The following is a 24,446-nucleotide window of genomic DNA, read 5'->3' as shown; positions in this document are numbered from 1 at the left end:
AATCCATCGTATTAAGCGTGGTTTAGCCTCTTTCTTATCCAGTAAATATTTTAGCGCTGCATGATCCGTAAAGATAACAATAGGAGCACCAAGGATATAAGAGCGAAATTTGTCTAATGCAAATACTACTGCAAGCAATTCCTTTTCGATGGTGGTGTAATTCATTTGAGCATCATTTAAAGTTTTGCTTGCATAGTAAATGACATATGGCTTATTATCCTTGCGTTGTCCTAGGACAGCTCCTATCGCATAGTCACTAGCATCGCACATGATCTCAAAAGGCAATGACCAATCGGGTGGTCGCACGATAGGTGCAGTGCTAAGCATAGACTTCAACTTTTCGAATGCCTCTTGACAGGTTTCAGTCCAATTGAACGGTGTATCAAGGGATAGGAGGTTACATAATGGTCGGGCTATGACACTAAAGTCCTTGATGAACCTCCTATAAAATCCGGCATGACCCAAGAATGATCTAACATCTCTAACCGTCTTGGGTGCAGGTAGCTTGGCGATTAAGTCAATCTTAGCTCTATCAACTTCCATGCCCTTCGATGAAACAATATGTCCTAGAACAATTCCCTTTGGCACCATGAAGTGGCATTTCTCCCAATTTAGTATCAGGTTCTTTTCTATACACCGAGCTAAGACAGCTTGTAAATGTAGTAAACAATCATCAAAAGAATTGCCAAAAACAGAAAAATCATCCATGAACACTTCCAAAAACTTCTCGTTCATGTCTTCAAAAATACTGAGCATGCATCTTTGAAATGTTGCAGGTGCATTACATAACCCGAACGGCATCCGACGGAAAGCGAATGTACCAAAAGGACAAGTGAAAGTAGTCTTCTCTTGATCTTCTGGTGAAATCTCGATTTGGTAGTATCCGGAATAGCCATCGAGAAAACAATAAAAATTATGTCCTGCAACTCTTTCCAAAACTTGGTCTAGGAAGGGTAAGGGAAAGTGATCTTTCCTAGTGACCAAATTCAATTTTCGATAGTCAACACACATGCGCCAACTCGTGGGGACACGAGTCGGGACTAACTCACCCTGTTCATTTTTGACTACCGTCAGACCTGTTTTTTGGGGCACGACTTGAGTAGGACTTACCCACTTGCTATCGAAAATTGGGTAAATAATACCCACGTCAAGCAACTTGAGGACTTCTGCTTTAACCACATCTCTCATCGTAGGATTCAACCTGCATTGCATTTGCCTTGTGGTTTTGGCATTGTCCTCCAAATATATCCGGTGCGTGCAAATTAAAGGGCTAATCCCCTTCAAGTCTGCAATAGACCACCCTAAAGCTCCTCTATGATTCTTTAGAACACCAAGTAATTTTCTTTCTTGGGCATGATCAAGATCAGATGAGATGATTATAGGAAAAGTGTCATCGGATCCAAGAAAGGCATACTTGAGTTCCTTCGGTAAAGGTTTCAACTCGAGCTTAGGTGCTTGTTCATGGGATGGTACCATCTTTGTTCCTCGAGATGGCAAATGTTCAAATTCCTCTATTCTCGGTCTCCACCCATTGACCATCATAACATCCGAATTATCTAAACCAGGTGGGACCACATCATTAGCAGTACCTTCAGAACACCAATCTATTAAACCATTGTCGGCCGATTCAGTAAATGTTTCTTTTAACAAATATTCTTCCGCAATGGTTTCAATCCATTCAACTTCTTTACTTTCTTCATGATCACTGGGTTGTTTACCTATACTAAAGACGTTCAGTTCCAAGGTCATATTTCCAAAAGAAAGCTTCATGACACCATTCCTACAATTGATCAATGCATTAGAAGTTGCAAGAAATGGACGTCCTAAGATGACCGGAATCTGAGATGGTGAATTGGAAGCCGGATGTGTGTCCAGTACGATAAAATCAACAGGAAAATAGAACTTGTCTACTTGGACCAACACATCTTCGATAATTCCTCTAGGGACCTTCACTGACCTGTCAGCTAATTGTAAGGTCACAGTTGTTGGCTTTAACTCACCCAACCCGAGTTGCTCATATACCGTATATGGCAACAAGTTCACACTCGCTCCTAAATCTAGTAATGCTCGCTCAATCCTAAAATTGCCAATGATGCACGAGATAGTTGGGCAACCTGGATCCTTATATTTAGGAAGAATGTTATGCTGTAAAATTGCACTCACATTTTCAGCCAGAAATGCCTTCTTCTTGACATTTAAACGACGCTTGACAGTGCACAAATCTTTTAAAAATTTTGCATAGGAAGGCACTTGTTTTATTGCATCAAGAAGAGGTACATTGATTTTTACTTGCTTAAAAAGCTCAAGAATTTCAGAGTTTGGTTCAAGCTTTTGCAAGGGCTTTAATCTTTGTGGAAATGGTGCAGGAAAAGGACATTCAATTTTTTTAGTAGATGTTGGTGCTTCAGTTTCTTCATTATCCTTTTCTTTTGTCTTGGGAGGGTCAGAATCAGGTATGACTTGTGTTTGTTCTGGGACTGGTCGGTCAATAATCTTTCCACTTCGCAATGTTATTATACTCTTTGCTTGCTCTTTATGCGAAGTTGAAGATGATGCATTACTACCACCATAGACTTGAGGATTAGGTTGTGGTTGAGCTGGTAGCTTACCTTTCTCTTGAGCACTTAAAACAGTGGTCAGCGTTGTCAGTTGATTTCTTAATTCATCATTGATTTTGGCTTGACCTTGCATGAAAGATTGCAAAGTTTCTTCGAGACTGGATTTTTGAGGGGGTGGGTGTGCATAATGAGGTTGCGGAGGTGGAGGAGTTGGGTTATATACTTGTTGAGGTTGGTCATTCCTCCACCTGAAATTTGGATGGTTCTTCCATCCAGGGTTGTAAGTACCCGAAAAAGGATTATTGAAAGATTTTTGATAGGTATTCATAACATTGGCCTGATCGTGCAAGACTTCCTTGAATGCGGGTATTGTGGGGCAATCAGTGATGAGATGGCCAGGCATCTCGCAAATCCTACAACACTCGCTGTTATGTTCTACGGTTTTGACGGGTTCAATCCTTCTAAGTTCAATTTCCTCTACCTTCCTAGTAAGGGCTGCCATTTTAGCTTGAATATCATCCTGAGTATTAAGGTTGTAAAGGCCCCCGTGTGGAATGCTAGTAGGCTTAGGCAAAGGTTTATTCACTCTATCCCCTGTATCCCATAATTGTGCAGTCTCTGCGAGAGAATCTAAATAGTCCCATGCCTCATCGGGTTGCTTTTCCAGAAATAGACCATTGCACATAGTCTCTGTAAATTGTTTCAACTGTGGGGACAACCCTTCGTAAAAGAAACTAATGGTTCTCCATGTTTCAAACCCATGATGAGGACAAGAGAGAAGCAAATCTTTAAATCTCTCCCAGCATTCATAAAATGTTTCATGGTCTTTTTGCTGGAAATTACTAATGTGCCTTTTCAAAAAGTTAGTCCTTTGTGCGGGAAAGAATTTTTTCAAGAATTCTCTTTGCATATCATGCCATGTTCCTAACGATCTTGGTCTCAAGGAGTTCAGCCATGTTTTGGCTTTATCCTTCAAGGAAAAAGGAAACAAGGTTAATTTAAGGACATCTTCTGATACATTTGGCACTCTAAATGTGATACTAATTTCTTCAAAATCCTTAAGATGAAGATAAGGGTTCTCGGATTCCATTCCATGATACTTTGGCAGCAATTGAATTACTCCTGGTTTGATTTCAAAGTGTCCTACATTTTCAGGAATAATCATGCATGAAGGTTGACTAGTCCTAGTGGGATGTAAGTATTGTCGAAGTGTCATAACTGGGGGTCTACCTTCATTACCATGGTGACTTCCTACATCATCATCAGCCATCTCACCAGATCTGAGATTTTGCGAAAAAGTTTCAATAATGTGATCTAAGGAATTGTCAAAAGGTTGTCGACTCAGACGTCTAGTGTTGTCCCTATTCCAACCTAGCATACAAAATTTCGGAGTTTATTTATTTGTTTGTTTTTTTTGTTTTTTTGTTTTTAATGATTACCCTTGATTTTTTCTTAAAGTTCTTATCAATTTTCAAGTAGCAACAAGGGTTAATGAGATATGATGATAATAAAATTCTGATTCTAAACAAAAAAATTAAACACAGAAAATTCAAAGCAGACAGCAGCAAAGTTTATATTAATTTAATGATTGTAAAAGTATCAGAATATCAATCAGACTGTTCAGATGAAGGAAACATGTGTCCTACAGCAGCCGACAAAATTTGAGTGCAATCCGACGGTGGATTACTCAGATATCAGAGTTTGATGCAGACTGTGCAGGGAATAAAAAAAACAGCAATAAATTTTTTTTTTTTCTCAGTTTTAGTTTTACTATAATGTTCAATCTAACTGATAGGGTACTAATTAAATCTAAAACTATACTAATAACTAAGCCGTTCCCCGACAACGGCGCCAAAAACTTGATGCAAAAATAAAATTGTTCTCCCAAGTGCAGGAGAATCGCACAAGTAGTAAATTCTCGGGAGTCCGAGGTCGAATCCTCAGGGAACGAAATGTATATGAGATTATTTAATATAATTTTAGATTAATTAATTCAATAAATTTATGGATTAAAATTATGTTTTGATTTTTAGAAATTAAAATGCAGAGAATAATAAACATAATTCAATGAAATAAAAATGGTAGGGATCTGGAATCCCCCTTGATGATATTGCATCCAAGGAATAAACTCTATGGTTCTTGATTTAAGATTTAATGTAGGATAGATCTAATCATGGTATATGTTTCATGAACATATGAACTCAATTTCTAAGCATTCGTCGTGCTTTCTACGTCTACGACGAATCAAATACTAAAGCAATCCATATATCAATAATCATAATCCATTTAAGAACTATCTACGAAATAACTATGCATGGATCAAAAACATATCAGTAAATATAATTCATTCAAGGCAAAAGTTTAGAGTTTACTTCAAAGAGCAATACATCAAAGGTTCATCCATCTCCCTCCCTAAGAAATTAGCCGGCCATAAACATAAAAGGAACTCCCCTGTTCCTCTTCCTTTTTTTTTTCGGAAACAGGGGCTCCCCTGTTTCTCTCTTTCTCTGTTTTTTTTCTTTGTTTTCAAATGAGAGCTCCTCCCTTCACAACCGAGAGGGCCCTCCTTATATAGATCTCCCTGAGCCCTAATGATAACGCTGGATTCCCTGATCGCATGTGGAGAGGAGAGGGCACGGACGGCTGGGATTTTGCTGGGACTCGGATGGACGCGGAAGCGAAAGACGCGGACGGGTGAAGCTTGAAACCATCACAGACGGCTAGGACGCGTGGAGCGCAGATGGATCGGAAGCTTGGGCTCTCTCGATCGCCAACGGATGCTTGGATGCGCGATCTTCGGTCGCTGTGGAGCTTGGGATGCGAACGGATGAACTCGGACGCGAAAGAAGCGGACGGAAGCTGAGATTGGGAATGGATGCTGGCCCGCGGACGCCGTGGAAGATCTGGGGATGCTGGAAGGCTTCACAGATCCGATTCGGAAGCATGGGATGCGGAGGATTGATGCTAGGATTCGGATGATGTTCGCGGGATGATGAGCTGCACTCGGACGAACGTGGCATGCTGGGATGAAGTCGGGAATCAGGGAGATCTGATCGTGAATTCCGTGGGCTGGGAGTTTGATCATGAACAGTTGATCGCAGCTGGTAACATGCGGATGAAGCGGGATCTTTGCTGGCTCTTGGCTGAACACGTGGACGTTGGGAGCTGATCACATGGACACGGGATGAGGAGTTGCACGCTGGGAGAAGCTTCATGGGCAAATCGCTGAGAAGAGGTGGACGGCTGAGAGCTGATCACACGCGCTGGGGTGCGGTGGAATCGCCACGGACGGCCGGATGTTGGACTCGGGACGCTGAATGCTTCGTGGACGCACGAGAGAAACACTTGATCGCAGGTTCCAAGAGCTGGGAGAAAGGCTGATCGCGGCATGATTTGATCACGGATCCTGAGATGCGGACGGGTCTTGAGAGGGCTGATGTGGCTCACGGACACGGCAAGGATGCTGAAGTGCTTATGAACGGCTGAATCTGGGCTCTGTTCTGCAGCTGAAAAGAGATGAATTTATATAATGATAAAAATTATAATAAGTGCTAAGGGTAAAATATTTAATCATGTAAATGTTAACACCTATTATTTTCATTATTTTGCTAGCATTAGGCTAAGTTAATTGGTACTTAGATCGCACTTTTGTGCTCTCATCACCTTAGGTTTGTATGTTTCTATGGGTTCTTTTTTTTTGTCTGATTTATCCTGTTCTTGACCCCTCTTCTGAATAGGGTTCTTATCGGATTCATTTTTATTTTCTTTTTCATATTCAGAAAGTTGGACTTTATTGTCCACTTGCTTGCCAGACCTTAAAGTGGTAATTGTCTGGACTTCATAGGTCGGATTTTCATTAGAATCAATTTGATACTGACCTCTCTGACCTTGATTTTGTTGTCTACTAGGGTTAGGCACTGGTTGATTAGGTAGTTCACCTTTCTTCCTATCCCCTAGAGAGTTAGCTATTTGGCTCAGACTAACCTCAAGTTTTGCAATTGCTTGCGCATAGAATTGGTTAGTCTGGGCTTGGGCTGTATTGGTCTGTTGTTGTTGCTTGATAAAATCTTGTTGTTGTTTCATCATATTGGCCATCATGGTTTCTAATGGTGAAGGTTGCTGTAGGATAGGGGCATTATAAGGAGGTACAGATGGAACCAAAGGTTGGTTCATTTGTGATGGACCTATCCTAGGGTAGTTGTTCTGAAAACCTAGTGGACCACTTTGATGCTGAATAGGTTCATTCTGCTTGTATGAGAAATTTGGGTGGAACCTATTATCAGGGTGGTAAACTAGGCTAAACAAGTTGAGAGTGGGCTTCTTGAAGGCACTATATGAATTTAGAGCATTTGCTTGCTCGGCCTTTATGGTGGGCAGATTAGGGCAGCACTCCACTAGATTCTCCGGACTGTTACACAAGACATACAAATTATATAACTCATGATCCACTTTCATGATAGGATTTGACTCTTTGTATGAACTCGAACTAGTGGAAACAGTGAAAGCATCAAACTTTTTGCCTAAATTGTTTACTTCAGTCACCAGATTGGACATGATATTTTTGAGTTCTGGATCTATTTTCATTTCATAATTACCTGGTTTTCTAGATCCGAACTCATCTCTATTTACTTCCTCACCATAGCTACTCTAATTTTGGGCATTTTTAGCTAAATCAACAAGAAATTCATAGGCTTGATCTGGGGTTTGGTTCATGAACCTACCTTTGTGCATGGACTCAATCATGTTTCTATGTGCCGGAGTTAGTCCTTTATAAAAGAAATGTACTAGATCAGCCTTGTCAAGCCCATGATGCGGGCACTTGACCCAAAGATCATGAAATCTTTCCTAAAGTTGGGAAAATTCCTCCTCAGATTTTTCTCTAAAAGTTCTTATGGCTTCCTTAATTTTTTCAGTTTTTACCATGGGATAGAACTTAGCCATGAACTTCCTAGATAGTTGTTCCCATGATGCGATGGAATTTGAACCAAGGGAATACAGCCATGCAGCAGCACGATCCTCTAAAGTCATGGGAAATAACCTTAATTTAATACCCTCTTCATCTAAGTTTTGATTTCTAAATGTTTGACAGATTGTCAAAAATTTGTTTAGATGAATGTAGGGTTGTTCACTCTCGAACCCATGAAACTTGGTAACATGTTTATTGTTGTAGCCCGAATCTCGAATTGGGCTGTATTATTAATTGGTAATACTATGCAAGTAGGGGGACTAGCAGATGCGGGTGCAAACAACTCATTCAAAGTTCTAATATGTTCACCCATTGTAGAGATTGACGGTTGGCTTACAGTTCGCAAGTTGTGATGAAAAGTTCTGTCAATCTCAGGATCAAATGGGATTAACTTATCCCTTAATGACCTTCTACCATGCATACATTATCAACACTTCATTATATTTGACTCCTACAATAAACGAAATCCTAAGAGAAGAGAAGGGCTAGACACATACGACCACAACCAACACCACACAACAATTTGATCCTATTAGTCTTAGAATTAAGTGAGGTTTAGTAGTTTCTTAAATCTAGTTGCACAGAGATTTATCAGGTTAAAAAGTTCCTGAAATTCTCTCTAGATTAGACAGCTCCTAATCTCCCTTTTAGATTAAGCTTGAGCTTACCAGTTAAGCGATCCAGTAACCAGTGACCAGAAAAGTCCCGGGGTGTGTGGTGGTGCTAGAAGGGATACACCGATACCATAATACCCGTAACAGTTCTCACTGTTGTAAAACTTTCCTAGACATCATCAATTACTAAATCCTCACTGGAGTGGCTTTCAGCCGCTTCTTTCCAAGGGCCTAATTGAGCTCGAAAATCCTAGGCTAACGTCTAATTTGATTTTAATTTAATTTGGCTTAGGATAAGTATGCAAGGTGGTGATTTTTGGGCTAAGGACAGGTAATGACTTCCTGACCTTATCTTTTTAATGGGTTTTGCCCTTAAATTATTTTATGCAAATGCTTAATACTAAATGCAGCAAATAATCAATAATTTTTTTTAAAGTTTATGCAATGTCATTTGGTTGTACTGATTAAATGAACAAGCAATTTTTTTTTAATTTATTATTATTATTTTAATTTTTTTATTTTTTTAAATTTTTATATAGCAATAACTTGAATGTAAACTAAACACAATCCTTATGCGTCAGTCAATCTCCGAATGCCCGTTGAATAAGCTCTAGAGATTACTCCGTGAGGAGTCCCAATAGAGGTATGATAACCTCGGAGGATTGCACCCTATCAATTACTAGCAAAAATAATAAAAAAAAATTGATTTAATTAATTAATTTTTTTAACTTTTTTTAAAATTTAAATTTCAAATTTTGAATCTCAGAATTCAACTTTTGAATTTAAATTTTTGAATTTTTGAATTTTGAAAAAAAATTTCAATTTTTTTTTGAATTTTAATTTTTTACTTTTTTAAAAAAAACTTTAAATTTCGAATTTCAAATTTCAGAATTTAATAACTACGAAATTATTAACTAAAAATAATCAAATAAGGAAAAATAAAAACTTACTACCGGAGTGCGTTCACTCCGGGCATCCAAAATTCAATTTGATCTTCGTGATCGTTCTTGTTTCTCGATTTGCCTCCCCGACAACGGCGCCAAAATTTTATTGTGCTGATTCCTGTTTACCTAAAAGTATGCTAAACAGATCGTTGTTAGAACCGACAAACAAAGTTTAATTTAATTTTACTCTTACCTTTTCTACTTGAGGAATAGTGGTTGTAAGAGGTCGATCCACAGGGAAGCGATTGGAGTTGCATAAAAATAAAAACGTTCACTCGGATTCAAAATCAATTTTTGAATAACAATAGAAAAACATTATGTCGGGGATGATGATAGATTCTCTAGTCTACCGGAGAATTATTTTTAATTAAAATTAACTAGAAGACATGTACTTAGATTTAAAGAGCATTTATATATTTAACTAATCAAAGAAAAGCTTTGGCATAAATTAAAATGGATGAAAACAAGAAGATTAAAGCGAACACAAATTACATAGAGGAAGATTTAATGTATTGCATAAAAAAAATTACAGAAGTTGAAGAACGGAACTTAAAAATAACAAAAATTAAAAACAACAGAAATTAAAGCTTTAGTATAAATAAAACTCTTTATATTAAACTAAAACTAAAAACCCAAAAACAACATGTCTCAAAATAAAACTCTTACTAAAAAAAATACATTGCTCTCAATTAAACTAAAAAAATAAGAACAACATGATACTCAAAACAGAATCACTAATACACAAATTAAAAACATAACTTCTAAAAAAAACAACTAAAACAATAAAAAAATAAAAAAAAACTAAAGAAATGTAATGCTCTGTTTTCAAATATGAAAACAGAGCACTACTCTTCCGCCCCTTTCTTGGACCAAACCCGCCAACCACCCTGTTCTTCTCTTGGACCAGCCGGCCACCACCTCCACCGAGCACCCCCTCCTCCTTGGACCCGCCGGCCACCACCACTCCGAGCTCCTTGTGGTCCAAAACCCACTGACCACCACCCCCACCGCCCCCTCTTCCCTCTGCTTCTCCTCCCCTTTTATAGATCGCCCGAACTTGCGTGGATGGCTTGATTATGGGCGGAAGGAGAGGGCGGACGCGGTAGAGGGGGAGGACAGCCGCTGAGTACGCCTCGAATCCGGACGGCTTGGATCACTGGAGCTCCGGGATCGATCGCGGAATGAAGGAGGCGCGGGCTGAGAGGAGGCGTTGATGAAGTGGAAGGAGGGAGGAGCTACGGGATGAGCTGGAGGAGCCTTCTCGGATGGCTGGGATGTTGATCACGGCTTGAACGCTGCTGGGATGTTGCGGGATCTTTGTTGGGACCACTGCTAGCATCACGGAAGAGGGGAAAACGTGGATCCACGGGAGAGGGCTGAGATGCTGGGAATCCGGAAGAGGGGCTGGACGCGGTGCGGGATCGCCGGATCACGGAAGAGGGGAACGCATGCGGAAGGTGGGGAGAATCACGGGCGGCTGAAGCGGCTTCTTGAATCGGCGCATATGGGAGAGATGAAGGCCTGCAGGATCGCCGGGAGGAATGCTTCACGGATGGAAGAAGATCCATCTTCTTCTTTGGCCCACGGACGGATGCGGGATCCGTGATGAACGCGGACGGGCGCTTGGGATCATTCCTTCTCCCCTGCACGGATGAAGCTGGAGATTTGAGGGAGATAGGCTCATATGGAATGAAACTGGGACGAGCGGAATGGAGCTTGGCTGCGTATAGGTCATGTGCCAGTTTCTGTAATGGATTTGGATTTTGGAAGAAGGTCTGGGACTTTCTTTGCCCTCCTGAGAGGGGAGCTGGGAGACACCAAGTTCCGTCCAATTAGTCATATAGATAAAAAATAGTGTGATATGAAATTTGGCTTGTAGACGGACGGACTTAGTTCGTCACGGGTCATCTATTCTGACTGGAGGTCAATTGCAAGTCTTCCAAGTCATGGGTCACCCGGCACCTCATAGTTATGATATGGTCAAATTAGATTTGCCCAAAATTCTTTCCCAAAAGCACAAAGAAATTGGACTTGATTCGGACCCGAACCCGACTCGGACCCGAACCCGACTCGGACCCGACTCGATCTTCAATCGGGTCGGATCTGGGAAGGGATCCTTCTGAAGTCAAATTTGTACTCAATGTGCATTTTATCTCTAATTTATGATAATCTATGTCAAACCCAAATATAATATTAATCTAGTGAATTTATTATTATTGGTTAGCAATAACACTAATTTTAGTGACATGTAGGTCGTACTTTTGTGCTCTCATCAGCAACCCTCTTCTTGGCCGGCTCCAGTTGCCTATAGAGCCGCCGGGACTCCTCCTGGCATTCTGAGACAATGAATACCAGGGTATCAACTTCATGGATGTGCTGCAAGAAAAGCAACAATAAGTAAAAATGAAGAAAATACCGACGACTAAGGGCAAAATGAAAAGGTGACTTACCCGAACAGTTTTACGGTAGGTCTGATCGACAACTTCCTCCAACGAGAGGGTTCTGAACTCGGCCCGGTCCGCCGGGAGCATTGCGCGGCGGAATACTTCACGCGGAACATCACCATCTCGAAAGGCTGGGCTACCCTCGCGTATCGAGGATTCCGGCTCGGCCGACGCCCTCCCTTCGGCCCCCGAAGAACTTGGCCCCCCCGAGGTCGTGGCGGCGGGGCAGGATGCGCTCGGGACCCCGGGGCCCCTGCTTGGCTCTAGCCCTGAGCGCCGCAGACGGATAACTGGCCGGCCCGCCTGCTGGAGAATGGGAGCGGGGCAGGTCGGAGAAGCCGAGCCCGACGCTCCCCCGGAACCCGAGCTCGTGCGCTCGGTAACTGGAGCTCTCCCTCGGGAAGACCCCGAAGCTCCGACCCCCGAGTCCCTCGCCTCAGCAGGGGCAGAAGTAGTAGCCAGCTTAGCCTTCTTTCGGGGCTTGGGGAGAGCCCCGCCGGTCTCGGCCGCCCTCCTCTTCAGTCGGACGAAGAGAGATGCATTGCTGGTCGGCATATGGGGAATGTTTGAAACAGAGGGGAAGAAATTTTTCTAAGTATCGGACCAACATCAAAAGAACAAAGGAAGGAAACAAATAAGGCAAAGAACTGAAAAATGAAGGAGCAGTACAACTGCCCTTACCCTCAGGGCGTGCCGAGCTCAGGCCGACGTTCACCAGAGCTTCCTCGGTCAGAAACTCGGTCAGAAGGATGTCCCTCCCGAGACCTCGCAGAGCATCAAAAGCCCTCTGCTCGTCCACCGAAAGACCACTAAGCCTATTCAGGGCCTTCAGCCCGGGATGCCCCCACCTCGGATTGAACCCCCACGAGAGCTCGAAAGAAAGAAAGAAAAATCTTCCCTTCCACTCATGAATCGAGGAAGGGGCACCTCGGAAGAGCGACATACCGCTCCTCCAGGCAAAATACAACCACTCTATGTCCGTCGGGTTCGTTTTTAACATGAAACACCGGTGGAAGACGCTCATCGAGGTCGGGATTGTTAGATGTATGCCCTAGAAGCCAATTTGGCTGACACATTGTTGATTCTAGGGACATAATTTTGTACTTGACTGTTTATTATTGAATAAATAAAAGGCATCTTTTCATTCATATTATTTATGTGTCTATGAATCGTCCAAGGAATTAATAAGATGATGATACATATTCTCAAGAGTTGAGAATTTGAGCCATGTATCATTGGTGATTAATTTCTAAATGCTCCTGATCAATGGATCATCACGAGGACGGTGATCGATCCGATCAGTGCACAGATCACTTTCCTTCTGGATGGATGAGACTTGAGTCCACAGTGTAGGGACACTGAAGTGATAGTGCAGGTGCTTGTTAGAGAACAAGGGTACTGAGCGTGACCAAGACAAGAAGTCACTTGGATGTCTATCCACTCGTCAGTGACTTGCTTGATGTTGCAGTAGTGTGACTGGTCCTTTGACCTGCGGTGCTTCGGCTACTCACAGTGAGGTTATTGTAGTTTGACTGCACACATATATGGTCTCTAGCCATATGGGTCCATGCAGTGTAGATTGGCTGCAGTAAGTTCACTGTAGGAGTAGGGTATGCACCTATAAGGAATCTATCGACCTTGATAGAAGAGGAGTGATCCTATGTGATTTGTTAGACTGAGTTCTAAGACCTTGGCCAGGGCAGTAATATCAAGTGGAGAAAGAGTTTTCCACTATCGAACTCGAGTCGAATAAATCTTGACATATGACAGACGATGGGGTTTGACGAGTTGTCCATGACCTCCGTCCTGTAGGGATCCACGATAGTAGGACTGTATCACACGTTAACTGCACCTAGAGGTTCATCATTCCATTCTGCTGGGTAGCCACTACATGCTGCTAGGTGTCACTGGTGGATGGTGGGACTCATAGGGATTATCTTGATGATCGATAAACCCTAATGAGTTGAGTTGGAATCGTTCCAACCCATTGAAAGGAGTTTTCAATGATATAGTGATAGAGATCACAATATATCTCACTACCAGTTAGAATAGAACCTATGGAGTCACACACACTAGAAGTATTGACCGATCCGATGGTTGAAATCGTGATTAGGAATCACAAGTAATCAATTTGATTGATAAGAAGTTGAAGAAGGAAAGGGAATTAATTAATTGGACTTGAAACAAGAGTCCTACTTCGAGTAGGATACCTAGAGTCCTAATTGGATTAGGACTGGGAATCTTAGTTGGAGTAGGACTGGGATTCCTACTTGGAATAGGATTCCTCAATCCTAATGAGATTAGGAGTTTTGAATCAAAATTGGATTCCTACTTGGAGTAGGATTCCTAGAGTCCTAATCGGATTGGGACTTTGGATTCAAATTAGAGTCCTAATTGGATTAGGACTAAAATTAAACAAATCCTAATTGGATTAGGATTCCTTAAGTCTAAATTAATTAATAATCTAATGAATCAACATGACTCCTAATTGGATTAGGATTGAAGAGTTCAATTGAGTCATGATTCATTCAAGTCCTAATTGGATTAGGACTAGCATAGATTGAACCCAATTTTGGCTAATCCTAATTGGATTGGGATTAAACCATGAGAGAGGCACCTAATCCTCTTTGGAAGAGGATTAGGTTAACCAAGTAAGAGGGGCATCAGCCCCTCTCCACATGGCTAGGGCGACATGAAGAGAGGGGGCCGGCGCCCCCTCTTTGGCAAATTGTCTTGGAGCTCCTAATTGTTAGGAGCTCCACTCCTTATAAAAGGAGGACTAGGGCCGGCCCCAAGGAAGAAGAGCTCTCCCTTTCCTTGCAGCCGTGGCCACCCTCTCCCTCTCCTCCCTTGGTTCAGCCGCCAGCAAAGGGAAAAGAAGAAGGAGGCGTCTCCCTCCTCTTGGTCTTCTTCCTTGGCTTCAGCGCGCGTGAAGAGAAGAAGGCTGCGAAGGGATTTGATCTTCTTCCTCTTCTTCATCCTTCTTCTTCCTCCTCTCAAGCACTTTCAAGAGTTGAAAGAAAGAGAGGAGATCAGCCATCAAAGGAAGTCTCTGCAAGGGAGCTAGCACCCCGGGGAGACAAGGAAGCATTGATCGGTCCTCTACTTCGTGTGGATACCCGTAGAGGCCGGACGTTTGAACGGCTTCAAGCGAACCCTCTTCCAAAAACCACGAATTCAGATTTGCGGTGATCATCTACCCGCGCAAGGTGAAGATTTGATCTTCCTATTAGTTTTAAAAGTTTTAATTCTTACCTAATTACGAAAGGTCTCGAAACAACGTTCATGCGATGAACGTCGAACCCGTGCATGCCGATTCCGCTGCCATCTGAAAATTTTTGAAATATCAGCGGCATGGGCGGGTTACCAACAGTGGTATCAGAGCCTAGGCTTCGTAGATTAAGGTAAGAATTAAATATCTAAAGGCTTATTAGATCTGAAAATTGAATGATCATGCATGCTGAAAAATTCTGCATGCAGATTTTTCAGGGGTGCTGATTTTTTACATGCTGATTTTTATGTGATAAAAAGATGATTCTAATTGCATTGTTAATGGGATTACAAAGTTTAGAATCATGATTAGCATGATCAGCGACCTATGTCATGATATAATCAGTTAGTTTTCAGATCTGAAAATTATAATTGTTGCATACGGTGATGATCATAGGATTCAAACCCTTTTGGTATCAAATGTAATGACCTGCGATGTGATCTGCGATGTCATGTAATTTTTTCAGATGCTTGCATGCATCTTATTTGATGTTTTGAGAGGCCTGCGTGCCTTCTAAAAGGAGATGTAATTTATTTTTATTTTTATTTTACATCTGGTTGTATTTCTGTGATGTGATGTACATCAACGATCAAGTTGAAGCAAATGCATGAGATGAAAGGTGATCCAAGCGGTTGATGGCGATGGGATCAAGGGTTGATCAAGGATCGAATCAAGGAGGCTTGGAACCAATTCAAGAGTTGAAGACCACTTGATCGATTGATGTGCATGTGCTTGTAATACGACCTAATTAGAATCCATGATCATCACCTATTTAAAGTTTAACTTTAATTTGATGCTGCGATTATAACTGCCTGTGATGTACCGTTTGCATGTGATGTGAATGCGAGTCGGGTAGATAGGTTTACATGTGATGTAGCAAACCCAATTGAGACCTAAAACAAAACCTCCTCAATCAAGTCGAGAGTGAACCGACATGAGCAAGTCATATTAGATTAATTGATCTAATTGGTGTCTAGGAAAGCATGAAAGGTGGTTACTTAATTAGGACCTTACTCTCTGAGTAAGGGGAGCCTCCCACCTGCTTACCTGGCCAATTGTTCGATTACCTCTTATGAAGGGCTCAAGTTGCAAACACTAAGACCTGATTAACCAATATTAAGTCAATAGGTCTTCCACTGTAGTAGAGTTGCTAAGGCCTTTCTGATGTTGATTTGTCTCGGCTGGACACAGTGGTCAAGTTGCATCGGGGGACTGGACCTCTCTATAGACATGAGATGTTGTAGGATAAAGGTGGGGTTGGGCACCAATAACTGTTAGGTGAGGACCCAATGACGACTTTATTCCTACGGTTATACGGTGGGTCTGACTTAACTAAGAAATGGGACCAATAACTGTTAGGTGAGGTTTTCATGGCTTAGAGACCAAGTTACACTGCAACATGCTTGAGAAGCATTGTACAAGAGTTGTACATTCATCAATCTATGTGTCACCAATAACTGTTAGGTGAGGTGGCATGTAAATTGGTGGGACCGCAGTACCCACTAGAAACCCTAGTCATGTGGGATTTCCGTTTCCCTACCAGGGAAGTGTGAGGGATTCGAGAAAATAGTGGGAGTTACATTTGTTCTAAAAGACCTTAGAACAGATTAGGATCAAGTACAAAAGTCTAACTAGAATCTTTACTCTCTGCAGATACAATGTCGGCTTCAAACCCTTTGACCCGTATTCTTGAGACCAACCGACTGACCGGAACCAATTACAAAGACTGGCTTAGAAATCTCAAAATAGTTTTGGACTGTGAGAAGATAGGCTACATACTCGATTCAGATATCCCCACACTACCAGCACGTCCTACTGATGTTCAGCGTGAAATGCATAAAAAGTGGTTGGATGATGACATTAGAGTAAAATGCTATATGATGGCATCCATGTCTAATGAACTCCAATGCCAGCATGAAAATATAAAGACTGCTAGGGACATACTGGCACACCTGCAAGAGTTGTATGGTGAGCAGAGTCGCACAGCTCATTTTGAAGTGTCCAAGAGGCTCTTCAAAGCGAAGATGCGCGAGGGGCAGTCTGTCCATGATCACGGTCTGACCATGATCAAGGACCTAGAGGAACTTGAGAAGCTCGGTATGGACATGCACAAGGAATTACAAGTGGATTTGATCCTACAGTCACTTCCTGATTCATTTGGTCAGTTTATAGTAAACTACCACATGAATAAGATTGAATGCACTAAGACTGAACTAATCAACATGTTGGTAACTGCTGAGGGAGCCTTGAAAGGTTCAAGGGGCAATGTCCTTGCTGCTGAGTTGACTTCTGGTTCCAAGAGAAAGTCTACTTGGAAGAAAAAGAAGCCTGCTAAGAAGCAGAAGAAAGACAAGAAGCCAAAGAAGGAAGTTCAAAAGAAAAAGGCTAACGACAAAGGAAAATGTTTCCACTGCAATGTCGAAGGCCACTGGAAGAGAAACTGTCCTTCATACCTCGAGAGCCTGAAGAACAAGAAAGGTGACACACCTTCAGAAGGTATAGACTTGCTCATAATTGAAACTAATCTAACGGTTTCTTCTACTTCTAGTTGGGTTATAGATTCTGGTGTTGGGGTATGTGGAGACCTTTGGTGATGAAGAGAATTGAAGGAAAATCAATTCTGCATAGTTTTCTGTCTGGCGGACTGTCGGAGTCGACTCGAGCTTCAGTCGAGTCGACTCGGGAACAGTCGAGTCGACTCGAGGTCTGTCGAGTCGACCCGAGAGGAGAAAGCCGCAAAAACCATGTTTCTGTCTGGACTGTCAGAGTCGACTCGAACTACAGTCGAGTCGACTCGGAGCATCATCGAGTCGACTCGAGATACAGTGGAGTCGACTCGAGATCGTGCCAGTTAAACTGGAAGTTGTTCAGACGTGCCAGAGTCGACTCGGACTTCAGCCGAGTCGACTCGGACTCGCGAAAAATCGTACGGACGATTTTCTTTTGGTGTTTTTGGTGGCGTTTCGACGGCTATGATCATCTGAAGGTCTTGAGACTATATATAGGACTCATGAGAGCCCTAGGGTAAGGTAATTGGCCGTATATTTGAGAGAGACTCTTGTTTGTGAGGCTAGGGTTCTAGAGAAGAAGAGGATTGGGATCCTACTTCTTGTGCAAAGGGAATTCTGTGTGAATCTCTTGTAGATCGATCGCTTGTGATCGTTCGGGTGTGTGCTATCTCTGTAATCAGTTCATCCTTATTGAGATTTGGAGCGGTGGAGGACGTAGGCTATTTGTAGCCGAACCTCGTTACATTTTGTGTTTGCTTTGCTATTTTCTTCCTTCTTCTTCCTTTGATCTTTGATAATCCGTTGCGGTGCTCAAGTGTTTTATCCTACTGATACCACGGGGTAATCTTTTGCCCTTCGTAGGCGGAGCGAAGAGGTGATCCTTGAGTCCGGAGTCGAGGGAGCGAGAGAGTGCTTATCCGTTTGTATCTCTCTTGCTTGTCCGACGTCGGTGGCGGCGCTGGTGTGAGTGGGTTCCAGTGCGGGGCGCCGATAACAATTGGTATCAGAGCTATTGGTTATTCTGCAATGGCGGATGAAGGGAAGTTGCGAATTGAGAAGTTCAATGGCACGAACTTCGGGTTTTGGAAGATGCAAATAGAAGATTACCTTTACCAGAAGGATCTCTATTTACCTCTTGGAGGTAGAGCAAAGAAACCAGAGAAGATGTCCGATGAAGACTGGGAGGTCCTCGATCGGAAGACGCTCGGCACCATCAGATTGTCACTTGCATCCCAAGTGGCATTCAACATCAAAAACGAGAAGACGACGATGGAGTTGATGGCAACATTGTCGCGGATGTACGAGAAACCCTCAGCATCAAACAAGGTATTTCTCATGAAGAGGTTGTTTAATCTTCGTATGAAAAATGGCGGCAGCATAGCAGAATACCTCAACGAGTTCAATGGACTCACGGCCCAGTTGGAATCAGTGGAGATTAGTTTTGACGATGAGATTCGGGCATTGCTAATCCTCTCCGGATTGCCTGATAGCTGGGAGGGCCTGGTGATGGCGGTGAGCAACTCTTCGGCAACGGGGAAGTTGATTTTTGATGACGTTGTGGGAGTGCTTCTGAGTGAAGAAGCAAGAAGGAAATCTTCTGGAGCTACGGAGTCGTCTGGAAGTGCACTAAACACCTCTGACCGGGGAAGACAAAAGAAGGACGGTCGATTTCGAAGCGACTCGAAGTCGAGATCCAGCAGGTCTCGAGCACCTCAGAACAAGGGAGCGAAGTGCTGGAACTGCGGGAAGACGGGGCACTTTAGGAGGGATTGCAAATCTCCTAAAGGGAAGCAAGGCGACCACACCGAAGGAGTCAGCAAGGATCTGGCAAATCTTGCTGAAGACGGTGATATGGATGCCCTCGTTCTATCTTTGTCTACCTGTGACGAGTCTTGGGTGATAGACTCGGGCGCGTCTTTCCATGCTACATCCCAACGGAAGCTTCTTGAAGGATATGAGAAGGGAGACTTTGGCAAAGTCTACCTAGGGGATGGAGAGCCTTGCACCATACAAGGAAGGGGAAGCGCGGAAGTGAAGTTGGTTTCTGGATCTTCACTTGAGCTTGAGGACGTACGGCACGTACCTCAACTGCAGAGGAATCTGATTTCTGTTGGACAGTTGGCGAGCCAGGGGTACAAGGCTACTTTCACAGCTGATCAGTGGAAGATATCCAGAGGTTCGTTGACGGTGGCTAGTGGCAAGAAGGTTGGGACACTTTATGTCACCAACGGCACGGAGAACTCTATTGGAGTTGTTGCAGCAGATGTGGACACCAAGTTATGGCATTGTAGACTTGGGCACATGAGTTATCAGGGACTGGAGGTGATGCACCAGTTGGGAAAGCTGCAGGGTCTCAGGAGTGTTGAGATGGACTTCTGTGAGGATTGTGTTCTCGGAAAGCAGAAGCGTGTTTCATTCAACAAAGAAGGTAAACCTCGGAAGCAAGAAAAGCTAGATCTCGTGCACACGGACGTGTGGGGGCCTGCACCAGTTTCTTCCATTGGTGGATCTCAGTACTATGTTACTTTTATTGATGATGCTACCAGGAAGCTTTGGGTGTTCTTCTTGAAGCACAAGTCAGAGGTATTTGGGGTCTTCAGGAGATGGCAGGTGATGGTAGAACTCGAGACAGGAAAGAGGTTGAAATGCCTGAGATCGGACAACGGTGGTGAGTATTGTAGCAGGGAGTTTGAGGACTACTGTGCAGATGCTGGGATCGTCAGGCAAAGGACAGTTCCAGGAACACCACAACAAAATGGAGTTGCTGAAAGGATGAACAGAACAATTAATGAGCGTGCCAGGAGTATGAGGATACATGCTGGATTGCCACAGCAGTTTTGGGCGGAAGCAGTTAACACTGCTGCCTACTTGATCAACAGAGGGCCATCAAAGAAACTTGAATTTGGGATTCCTGAGGAAGCATGGACAGCGAAGAAGATTGATTTGGCGCACTTACGAGTATTCGGTTGTACCAGTTATGTCCATGTTGATTCCAGTCAAAGAAGCAAACTAGACGCCAAATCAAAGAAGTGTATTTTCGTTGGATACGGAGGTCAACAGTTTGGGTACCGGCTTTGGGATCCCGAACACAAGAAGATCATTCGTAGTAATGATGTGGTATTCAATGAGAAAATGCAGCAGAGCACTGAATCAGAAACAAAACCTGTTGAGCCGTGTTTTGTGGATCCTGAAGAGGAGTCTACAAATTCTGGTCAGAAGACTCAGTCAGATCAAGAACCTGAAGCATTGGCACCCCCTCCACAACTAAGAAGGTCCACTCGTAGTACTCATGGGAAGCCTCCTCAAAGGTATGATGGGACTCTTAGTTATTTGCTGCTCACAGATAATGGCGAACCTGAATGCTTCACGGAGGCATTGGAGGTTGATACCAGGAAGGAGTGGGAGTTGGCCATGGATGATGAGATGAAGTCATTGGAGCAGAATCAAACGTGGGATTTGGTGGATCTGCCCAAGGGGAAGAAAGCACTGTCAAACAAATGGGTTTACAGGCTGAAGGAAGAGCAAGGCGGGAAGAAGCGATACAAGGCCAGGCTGGTTGTAAAAGGATTTCAGCAGAGAGCAGGTATCGACTTCACAGAGATCTTTTCTCCTGTAGTCAAGATGAGTACTATTCGAGCGGTGCTGAGCATGGTGGCAGTAGAGGATCTTCATTTAGAGCAGCTTGATGTGAAGACGGCCTTTCTCCACGGAGATCTCGATGAGGAGATATATATGCAGCAGCCGGAGGGATACATTGCAGCTGGCACGGGTGACTTAGTCTGCAAACTAAAGAAAAGCCTCTATGGTTTGAAACAGGCACCCAGACAATGGTATCTCAAGTTCGATAGTTACATGCTTGAGATAGGATACAGGAGATGTCAGGAGGATCACTGTTGCTACTTCCGGGACTTCGGTACATCTTACATTATCTTGCTATTGTATGTTGATGACATGTTAGTTGCAGGAGCTAGCATGCATGAGATTGCAAAATTGAAGCTGAAGCTGTCAAGAAAATTTGCAATGAAGGATCTAGGAGCAGCAAAACAGATCCTTGGGATGCGGATCAGTAGAGATAGGTCTAAACATATCCTCAGACTATCTCAGGCGGAGTACATCAGCCGAGTACTCAGGAGATTCTGCATGGAGGGTGCCAAACCTGTTGGCACACCGCTGGGTGCCCATTTTAAGCTCTCAAAAGGGCAAAGTCCGAAGACGCGGGTGGAGGAGCTCAATATGTCAAAAATCCCATATGCATCGGCAGTGGGGAGCTTGATGTACGCTATGGTGTGTACGAGACCAGACATTGCTCAAGCAGTGGGAGTTGTGAGTCGCTTCATGAGCTGCCCAGGCTTGGAGCATTGGCGCGCAGTCAAATGGATACTGAGGTATCTGAAAGGCACTGAGCACATGTCATTGTGCTATGGAGGTTCTGAGATCCGGTTACAGGGCTATGTGGACTCAGACATGGCAGGGGACTTGGACGGCAGGAGAAGCACGACAGGGTACTTGTTCACTTTGGGCAGTGGAGCCGTCAGTTGGATTTCCAGGTTGCAACCAGTTGTTGCATTGTCGACTACGGAGGCGGAGTATGTGGCAGCCACAGAGGCGTGCAAGGAACTAATATGGCTTCAAGTCTTGATGAAGGAGCTTGGGAAGGAACAGAAGGATTGCATGTTATATTCAGATAGTCAAAGTGCAATTCATCTGGCAAAGAATTCAGCTTTCCATTCAAGGACGAAGCATATTGACATACGGTACCACTTCGTGAGGTCATTGCTCGAGCAGGGACTCGTCAAGTTGGAGAAGATTCATACAAGTCAGAATCCTGCAGATATGTTGACGAAGGTCGTCACGGTGGAGAAGCTGAGGAGTTGTTCAGCTTCTGCTGGTCTTCATGCTTGAAGACGTTGAGGAGGCATCGTACCTATTTCACTAGGATGATTTAGTTTCAGTGGGAGCACAGAGGAGAGCCAAGTAACAAGAGGATATACCCAAGGTCTCCAAGTGGGAGATTGTTGGGGTATGTGGAGACCTTTGGTGATGAAGAGAATTGAAGGAAAATCAATTCTGCATAGTTTTCTGTCTGGCGGACTGTTGGAGTCGACTCGAGCTTCAGTCGAGTCGACTCGGGAACAGTCGAGTCGACTCGAGGTCTGTCGAGTCGACCCGAGAGGAGAAAGCCGCAAAAACCATGTTTCTGTCTGGACTGTCAGAGTCGACTCGAACTACAGTCGAGTCGACTCGGAGCATCGTCGAGTCGACTCGAGATACAGTGGAGTCGACTCGAGATCGTGCCAGTTAAACTGGAAGTTGTTCAGACGTGCCAGAGTCGACTCGGACTTCAGCCGAGTCGACTCGGGCTCGCGAAAAATCGTACGGACGATTTTCTTTTGGTGTTTTTGGTGGCGTTTCGACGGCTATGATCATCTGAAGGTCTTGAGACTATATATAGGACTCATGAGAGCCCTAGGGTAAGGTAATTGGCCGTATATTTGAGAGAGACTCTTGTTTGTGAGGCTAGGGTTCTAGAGAAGAAGAGGATTGGGATCCTACTTCTTGTGCAAAGGGAATTCTGTGTGAATCTCTTGTAGATCGATCGCTTGTGATCGTTCGGGTGTGTGCTATCTCTGTAATCAGTTCATCCTTATTGAGATTTGGAGCGGTGGAGGACGTAGGCTATTTGTAGCCGAACCTCGTTACATTTTGTGTTTGCTTTGCTATTTTCTTCCTTCTTCTTCCTTTGATCTTTGATAATCCGTTGCGGTGCTCAAGTGTTTTATCCTACTGATACCACGGGGTAATCTTTTGCCCTTCGTAGGCGGAGCGAAGAGGTGATCCTTGAGTCCGGAGTCGAGGGAGCGAGAGAGTGCTTATCCGTTTGTATCTCTCTTGCTTGTCTGACGTCGGTGGCGGCGCTGGTATGAGTGGGTTCCGGTGCGGGGCGCCGACAACATCTGGTTCTAGTGCTCATCTGTGCACTACCATGCAGGGTCTAAAGAAAAGTAGAAGACTGGCGGAAGGTGCGGTAACCCTTCGGGTTGGCAACGGGGCAAAAGTTGCTGCTGTGGCTGTGGGCACCTACCATCTGCGACTACCGTCTGGATTTAGTTTAATACTTAGAGACTGCTATTATGTACCTGTTGCTAGCAGAAATTTGATTTCTGTTTCATGTCTAGCACAGGAAGGTCATGTTTTTACTTTTGAAAAAGACTGCTATTCTATTTATTTCAGAAATAAAATAGTTGCACGTGGTTTCATGATTGACAGTCTCTATCATTTACATATGGATGTATCTGTGAATGTTACCGAGCAAGATGTGAGTGCCAAAGGATCCAAAAGATCCAGAGATGAGATAAACCAAAGATATTTGTGGCACCTCAGACTTGGCCATATTGGAGAGGATAGGATGAACAAAATGGATAAAGATGGGCTTCTCGGCTCATTGACTTCCGAGTCATATCCAGTTTGCGAGTCCTGTCTTCAAGAAAAAATGGCTAGACTGCCCTTTGTAGGACATGGGGAGAGGACCACTGAAATACTTACCCTAATACATACAGATGTATGTGGCCCATTCGATGTGCTAGCCAGGGGACGTTATTCTTACTTCATTACCTTTACCGATGATTATTCACGGTATGGGTATGTGTATCTTATGAGACACAAGTCTGAGTCTTTTGAAAAGTTCAAAGAGTTCAAGAATGAAGTAGAAAAACAAACTGGAAAACCACTTAAGGCTCTTCGATCAGATCGAGGAGGAGAATACCTTAGTAGAGAATTCCGGGACTATCTCAAAGAAAACGGCATAGTCTCACAATGGACACCTCCGGGTACACCTCAACTCAACGGGGTGTCAGAGAGGAGGAATCGGACCCTATTGGATATGGTCAGGTCCATGATGAGCTTCACTGATTTACTTATGTTCCTTTGGGGAGATGCCTTACTCACAGCGATTTATTTATTGAATAGAGTTCCCTCTAAATCCGTTCCTACCACACCGTATGAGATATGGCATGGTAAGAAACCAAGTCTGAATCATCTCAAGATTTGGGGATGTCCGGCCCACGTCAAGCGACTACAGGCGGACAAGTTAGAGGCTAGGACCATAAGTGCTCGTTTTATAGGATATCTTAAAGAGTCAT

At 43.5% G+C, this 24,446-nt stretch overlaps 1 pseudogene; it reads left to right on the top strand.

The window, feature by feature from the left end:
* Window positions 1-3,313: 3,313 nt before the first annotated feature.
* Window positions 3,314-3,411, top strand: LOC149753759 (small nucleolar RNA R71; annotated as a pseudogene).
* The last annotated feature ends 21,035 nt before the right edge of the window (window positions 3,412-24,446 follow it).

Source organism: Phoenix dactylifera, chromosome 4 (genome assembly GCF_051530095.1).
Source record: "Phoenix dactylifera cultivar Ajwa chromosome 4, Ajwa_hap1_PhDact_Kaust_v1.1, whole genome shotgun sequence".
Lineage (NCBI taxonomy): Eukaryota > Viridiplantae > Streptophyta > Magnoliopsida > Arecales > Arecaceae > Phoenix > Phoenix dactylifera.
Note: the sequence above shows the minus strand (reverse complement) of the source record. Positions and strands in the feature narration are given on the sequence as shown.